We start from the raw sequence: 6,496 nt of genomic DNA, 5'->3' as shown, positions 1-6,496 counted from the left end.
ATCATCAGAATTCTGATCAGGCGAGCAGGGGCGGAGCTCAGCAGCACAAGCACCTGCCTGGAAAGCGCAAGGCCCTAAATTAGACATCCAGTACCAGGAACAAAAAAGAATTATGATGAGATGAAAAAGGCCTGGGGAAGGGAGATGACAGGGTAGAAATGCTCTGATTTGTTTTGTTTGAGACAAAGTCTCACTATGCCATTTGGGCTGGCCTTGTGCACACTTATAGCCTCCAGGCTGGTCTGTCTCAATCCTTACTGCTGGGATTATGTGTGCTACCACGCCTGGTGCCAGGCCAGAAAGTCACTGGAGCTGGGGATCGAACTTGGCTCCTTGTGCTTGCCAGGTAGATGCTTATACCTCTGACCTAGTTCCCCAGCCTTTGTCTTTTTTTTTTCTTCATAAACCCTTGTGGCATCATCATGAAAGTTCTCTTATTTGCATCCTTGTCAGAGCTAGAACCTCACCGTGTCTCATCACACTGTGGATGCCACTTCTCTTGCAGAACTTACCCAGCCACCCTCTACTGGCTTTAAATTCATCACCCGTTGACTTGGAGTGCTTTCTCGTGCTAACTCTCCCAGCCGTGTCGTGGCCCATGCACGGACCCGAGCTTCACGAACACTGCACCTGTCAGCTGCGTCCCACGCGACCGCACTGACCAAAGCCTTCCTACCTCTTCCAGCACAGGTCCCCTGGTTAGCTGATAATGCTACTCCCTGTGCCACACTGGCTCCCGTGACAGCATCCCCATTCCTCAGCCTAGGCAAGACCACCGCCCTCACCGCCTTATACTATGAGGCCAGGTTGGTGCCATGATTCCACCCCCGTGCTTTTCTGCAGCTTCCTTCTGCTAGTCCATGAGTATTTTTTTTTTAATTTTATTTATTTATTTGTGTATGTGTGTGTGTGTGTGTGGCCAGCTCAGCTCACCAGGGGGCGGGGCTGGCTGGCATGTGGTGCTGGGGGATTGAACCGCGGTCCCTGTGCTTTGCTAAGCTTGTTCTAAGTAGGTGCTTTAGACCACTGAGCCATCTCACCAGCCCCCTAGTCCATGAGTATTGTCCCCAAAGTCTTCTTCTGGCCTCTCCTGCTGTGCGCCTTCACAGCATCTTGCTCTGCACATTCCGGCATCTCCCTGCACTTCCTTTAGTGCCAAGATGGCCTGGATAACACCGTACAGTGCTGCACGTGCTAAGCAGCACACAGAAAGCTTCCTGGCGAGAGGGCACGGCTCTGTGACCCTCACCTCAACCAGAGGAAGCCACAACCACTTCTCACAGTGGCACAGACAGCTGCATTCATGCTTACGTGCCAGAGATAGCCGGGCTGCTGTTCCTCACCAGGTGCAGAGTTCAGGAACAGAAGAAAGATTTTACTGAGTGCTTCTGTTGGCAAACTGACCTGAACTTAGTGAGGTGAACAGAACTGTTCATTTACAGAAGCATTTGTGAACCCACGTATGACTGTGCTCGGTTCAGTCCTTGCCACTGCCTTGTAAGCACAGAACAATTTCCTGTAAAAACAATGTACAAAGAAGCAAGCATACATCAACACTTGAAAGATGTTCAAAATTTTTGTCAGTGACCCAGAAAGATGAAATAGTGGTTGACAAGCAGGCTGACGAGCAGGAGGAAAAATTAAATGAAGCATAAAATGGAAGGAAAAAGAAAAGTGGTTTTGATGGTATTATTTTTATGCCTGGAACGGGGAGTAGAGGGAGAAAGGATCTGAGTAGTCAATGAGAGGGCATGAAAAGAAAAATACAACTGGAAGCAAGCATAAGGGGCTTAATGGGCACTGGACATAATAAGTAGCTCAATTCTGTAGACACCCAGCTTCGGGAGACTCCAAAAATTACCCTTGGGGCTAGCCAAATAGCTCAGCAGATTAAAGCACCTGCAAGCAGGCTCAGGGGCCAGGGATTTGATCCCCAGCCCTGCCTGCCAGACCCTGCCCCCAGGGTGTGCTGAGCCAACTGAGATTGGGCATGGTGGCGCGTGCCTGTAATCCAAGCTCTTGGGAGGCTGTAAACAGGCAGATCTCTACGTCCCCAATGTAGTAGTGAGACCCTGAACATCCTGTAAACCCTTCCCTAAAATACAAAAGAAAAAAAAATTACCCTTGGTAGGAAAACTCAGAAGATATATGTAAATACCTGATAAATTAAAGCAAAATGCAAAGCCACACGTGGTTCAGTATACACTTAGGTAGTCCTCCAATACTTTGGGAGTTAAAGAGAAGCCCAGTGTCACAGCCAAGCTTGTCCACGTGCAGCCTGCAGGAAGGGTCCGAGGCCCCGCTGGGCTCCAGCTTGCCATACTGCTGGACCCTTGCTCTTAGGCTCGGGTTCTCCACCAACCCCAGCCTTCCCGTCACTCCCTGTCCCTGTCTCGAACTCCCTTCTGTTTGCTCAGACTTCTGCCATCTCAGTGGGCTCTGAAACGAGCACGGGGGCTTCCTCACACAGGTTATTTCTCTCCAGCTTCCCACCCCCAAGCACAATGCTGCCATTTCCCTGGGCTCTGAATTTCTATTTAGCTAAGGGATGCTCCAGCCCCAAGGCAGCAGCTGCAATCCTGTTTCCACCTGTGCTGTGACAGTGACCTCTAGGGCAGGTCGAGATGTGGCCACTCTGCTGCCTCACTTCCCGAAAATTCCTTTTGTCTCACAGACAAGCTCGGGGTCTGGACGTGTGCAGAGATCAGTGCTCCTAGTCCAAGGATCTGTTCGCTGATATTCTCAGCTGGAAGGTTGCAGAGCCGCCACCAGGCCTAAGGACAGTGGCATCTGGGGTAAGAGCTGGGTCGCAGCCACCCTCTTCTCTCCAAAACTTTTCTCCACAGTGGGGCTGGCCACCAGTGGTGTTCTGGGACTCTGCTGTCATCACCACACACCTGGCAGGGAAACTGCAGCTCCGCTGCACTGTGAACAAGAGGATCGCCAAGTCCAGGCTGGGACGGCACCTGCGCCTCTGCGCGGCTTCTCAGGCGAGCTCTCCCACTTCCTGCACTGAATCTGTCTACTTCCCTGTTTACAACACATTCTTACAGCTGGCAGATTAACCGTCTAGTGCAGCCACGCTGACCCTCCCGGGAGCTCTGTGAATGGTACTTCCTCTATCTCTTAGGAAAAAAATCTTAAAAAAACAAATCTAAGAATAATAAATAAATAACCCCCAGTCACAATGGCCCTATACCTTTACCACATGAGTGGTAAGCCACTGAAATCTCTGGTGGAACGTGCATGTAATCTCAGCACTCAAGAGACTGAGATAGAAGAATGGCTGTGAGTTCATACAGTTAAGACCTTGTTTCAAAAAACAACAAAAACGAGCAAAAAAGAATAAGGACAGGGCTGGTGAGATGGCTCAGTGGTCTAAAGCGCCTACTTAGAACAAGCTTAGCAAAGCACAGGGACAGCGGTTCAATCCCCCAGCACCACATGCCAGCCAGCCCCGCCCCCTGGTGGGCTGAGCTGGCCACACACACATACACACACACACACACACACTTAAATAAATAAAAATAAAATTAAAAAAAAGAATAAGGACAGCACTCTAGACAGCACTCTTTTGCACAAACTTATCTAAAACACTGTTTTTCTGTTGTTGTTTTTTTTTTTAAGTTACAGCTGGAATTACCATGTAAATTAGTTTTTTTGTTTTCTTGTTTGTTTGCATTCTGAGATAGGGTCTTAGTCCGTAGTTCCAGCTGGTGACATGTAACCCTGCACCCAGATAATAAACTTCTAACTGCAACACTACAATTTTATTCTATAAATATGTTAATTTCATGTAAAATTTTTAATACTTTTTGAAACCCTAGCTGCACTATGTCTACATTTACCTTAATGGTTTACAAATCTAGAAAAATTTTAAATATGCATTTTAAATATGGTAATAAAAATGGACATAATTTCCAGAATGCCTTCGAGAAAATGTCAAAATAATTCAAATGTTATTAATCTTTAATACCTTTTCATATTTGGCAAAACGAATAAACTGCCTCAAATTGCGTCTTTCTTCACTTCTCATTCATGTACACAGGGGCTTGTGGGTTAGCTAAGCTGTTGAAAGTGCCTCCTTGGGCAAACTCAAGGCAGGTGCAGGGGATCGCGGTTTGATCCCCAGCTGCGCAAGCCGCACCAGATGGGCCCCTTAAGGCAGCTGGAGCTAGCCCAAAAAAAAAAAAAAAAAAAAAAAAAAATTCCTTCTCATTCATATATAGACTTTCAAGGTCACTGACTGAAGCCTCTGGCCTAAGCAATAACCTGACTCCCCAAAATACTCAACTTAGAAAATCTTGCTTTTTCTTTTTTAAACTGGGGGTTCAACCTAGGGGCTTGTGCATTTAGGAAAGTACTCAAACACTGAGTTCCATCCCCTGCCATATACACTCATTCACTCACTGTGGATCAGGTGATCACATTTAGGGGCTCTCAGCCTCACACCTGCTACGCAGGTACTCTAAAACTTGGCTAGTCACCAAGTCGCTGTTTGTGTTAGCTGGGCACGGTGTCACACCAGCACTGGTAGGCTGAGGCAGGACGATCGCTTGGAGTCTGGTGCTGGCCAGCCTGAGCTATCTACAATAGTGAGTTCAAAGCCATGCTGGACTATACAGTGAGACCCTTGGGGGGGGGGGGGCTGCCTAATGAAAACAGCTCCCAGAGAGTGCCTTGGAAATTCTCAGTCGTGTCTCTTCAGATTGGCAGTAAGTCATTGTCTTAAAAACCAAATTAAGTGCATCTGCATCTTTGCCTTACAAAACTTTCTGATTTAAAATCTTAGTATAATTTTTAAAAACAGACCCAAAAAGGTTAAGTACAGAAACTTGAATTTCAACTGAGACTTTCTGCGACTTTGTCTACAGTTCTTTTCCTCAAGCAACTAATATAACTACTTGAAAAACTGACCACAGATTTTCTTTTTTTTGACCACAGATTTTTAAAAGGAAAAGAAAGGGGGCCAGGGAGATGGCTCAGTAGGATAAGTGCTTGACTGGCAAACGCAAGGATCTGAGTTCAATCCCCGGTTCCGCCAAAAAAAAAAAAAAAAGAAAAACCACGGTTTTTAAACAGGTGACGCTACCTCTGTAGCTCTAGCATCACTAAGCGACGCTTCCCTTCGGCGTGCGCTCAGGCTTGCGGCAGACGCCATACACAGCTGTTGCTGTCCTACGCAGAGCATCACAAGTTTGTTGCTCTTAACCAAATAAAGTCTGGAGAAATGCACAAAATTTAAAAATCTGCGTAATCAGATTCTCAAGTAATGAAATCTAAAGAGACACACCGGGCTGGGAGGATTGTTAAAGATGACACGGCGCTCCAAGCGAGCACCGCAAAGGCTGCGCCAGACCAGCGAACCGGCCGCTCAGCACTTAGGAGAGGGCAGTCGCGCGGGAATGCGGGGGCGCCCAGGGCGACAGCACCCCACTCGCGCGCCGCCTCCGCCCGCCGGAACCTCCTCTCGGCTCCCTCGGCGCCAGGGCTAGCCCTGCCCACGCTGGGGCGCAGATGGCTGCCCGTCCCCGCTCCCCATCCCCAGTCTCCTAACTTTGCCGCAAACCCACGTTTCAGCGTCGGGAACGCTGTACCGCCGAGTGGTTGAAGCAAATCCTGCGAGAATAGGAAATGCCGCGAGAACTCGGTGGAAGGCGGTGCTTAAAAGCGTTTCCGCCTAGCGCCCCTGTTTTGCGCATGCGTGGAGGGCACGCTCCAGTCCCTTTCCGGACGTGATGGGGATTTCTTAGGTGAGGCCGGAAGTGGAGTTGGGGAGGCGAGACCGGCCGCGGGTGGCGGGAGTAGTCGCGAGAGTCGAGACGTTTTAGAGTTCGTTTTGGGCAGACAGGTTCTGGTTTTGTTGAAGGGACGAATTGAAGTGACAATGGAGGATGGGCTCAGCCATGGGGAGATGAGGGGCGACAGCCTGAGGGTCGGTTCTGTGAGACCTGGCTGCAGCGTAGCACAGGGGGGCCCTTGCGGCGATCTCCGGTTGGAGGATCTGGTTCTGATGGACCAGAAACGGGTGCCGCGAATTCCGACCTTTAAGGCCTGCTGCAGCAAAGTGTGCGTACCGACAACGCGGGAGGCGGGAGTTAGTCCAAATTCATGATTTTGTAACAGAATTACAACATCTTTAGGAAAGCACCAACACTTGTGCATGCTTTTTAAAAGAGGACTTAGACAGGGATAGGGCCGGCCAGATAGCTCAGTGGATTAAAGCGCCTGCTTATGCAAACAGGGAACGGGGTTCGATCCGCGCCCAGCGGTGCCCTCCGTCCCCCCAACACTAAGATGGAGATTGAGACTGGGGCGGACCTGTAATCCCAGCGTTTGGGAGGCTGAAAATAGGAGGATCACTGTGAGTCCAATCTGTGTAGTGAGACCCTGTAGACTCTGTACTAAATATATTGAAAAAAGGAAAAAAAGGGATGAACGAAGTTTTGTGTACTTTCCAATCAAGTGAAGAAATAGATGATTATGTAAGTAATTG

At 48.8% G+C, this 6,496-nt stretch overlaps 1 long non-coding RNA gene across 1 annotated transcript; it reads right to left on the bottom strand.

The window, feature by feature from the left end:
- Positions 1–2,071: 2,071 nt before the first annotated feature.
- On the bottom strand, positions 2,072–5,601 carry LOC111818885. The gene is made up of 3 exons (XR_002822760.1): positions 5,574–5,601; positions 3,977–4,168; positions 2,072–2,095 (listed from the first exon to the last, which is right to left on the bottom strand). It is a non-coding gene; the product is annotated as an uncharacterized LOC111818885 (long non-coding RNA).
- Between the last annotated feature and the right edge of the window lie 895 nt (positions 5,602–6,496).

The sequence above is a fragment of the Octodon degus genome, unplaced genomic scaffold, assembly GCF_000260255.1.
Source record: "Octodon degus isolate 3935 unplaced genomic scaffold, OctDeg1.0 scaffold00006, whole genome shotgun sequence".
Classification (NCBI taxonomy): Eukaryota; Metazoa; Chordata; class Mammalia; order Rodentia; family Octodontidae; genus Octodon; species Octodon degus.
Note: the sequence above shows the minus strand (reverse complement) of the source record. Positions and strands in the feature narration are given on the sequence as shown.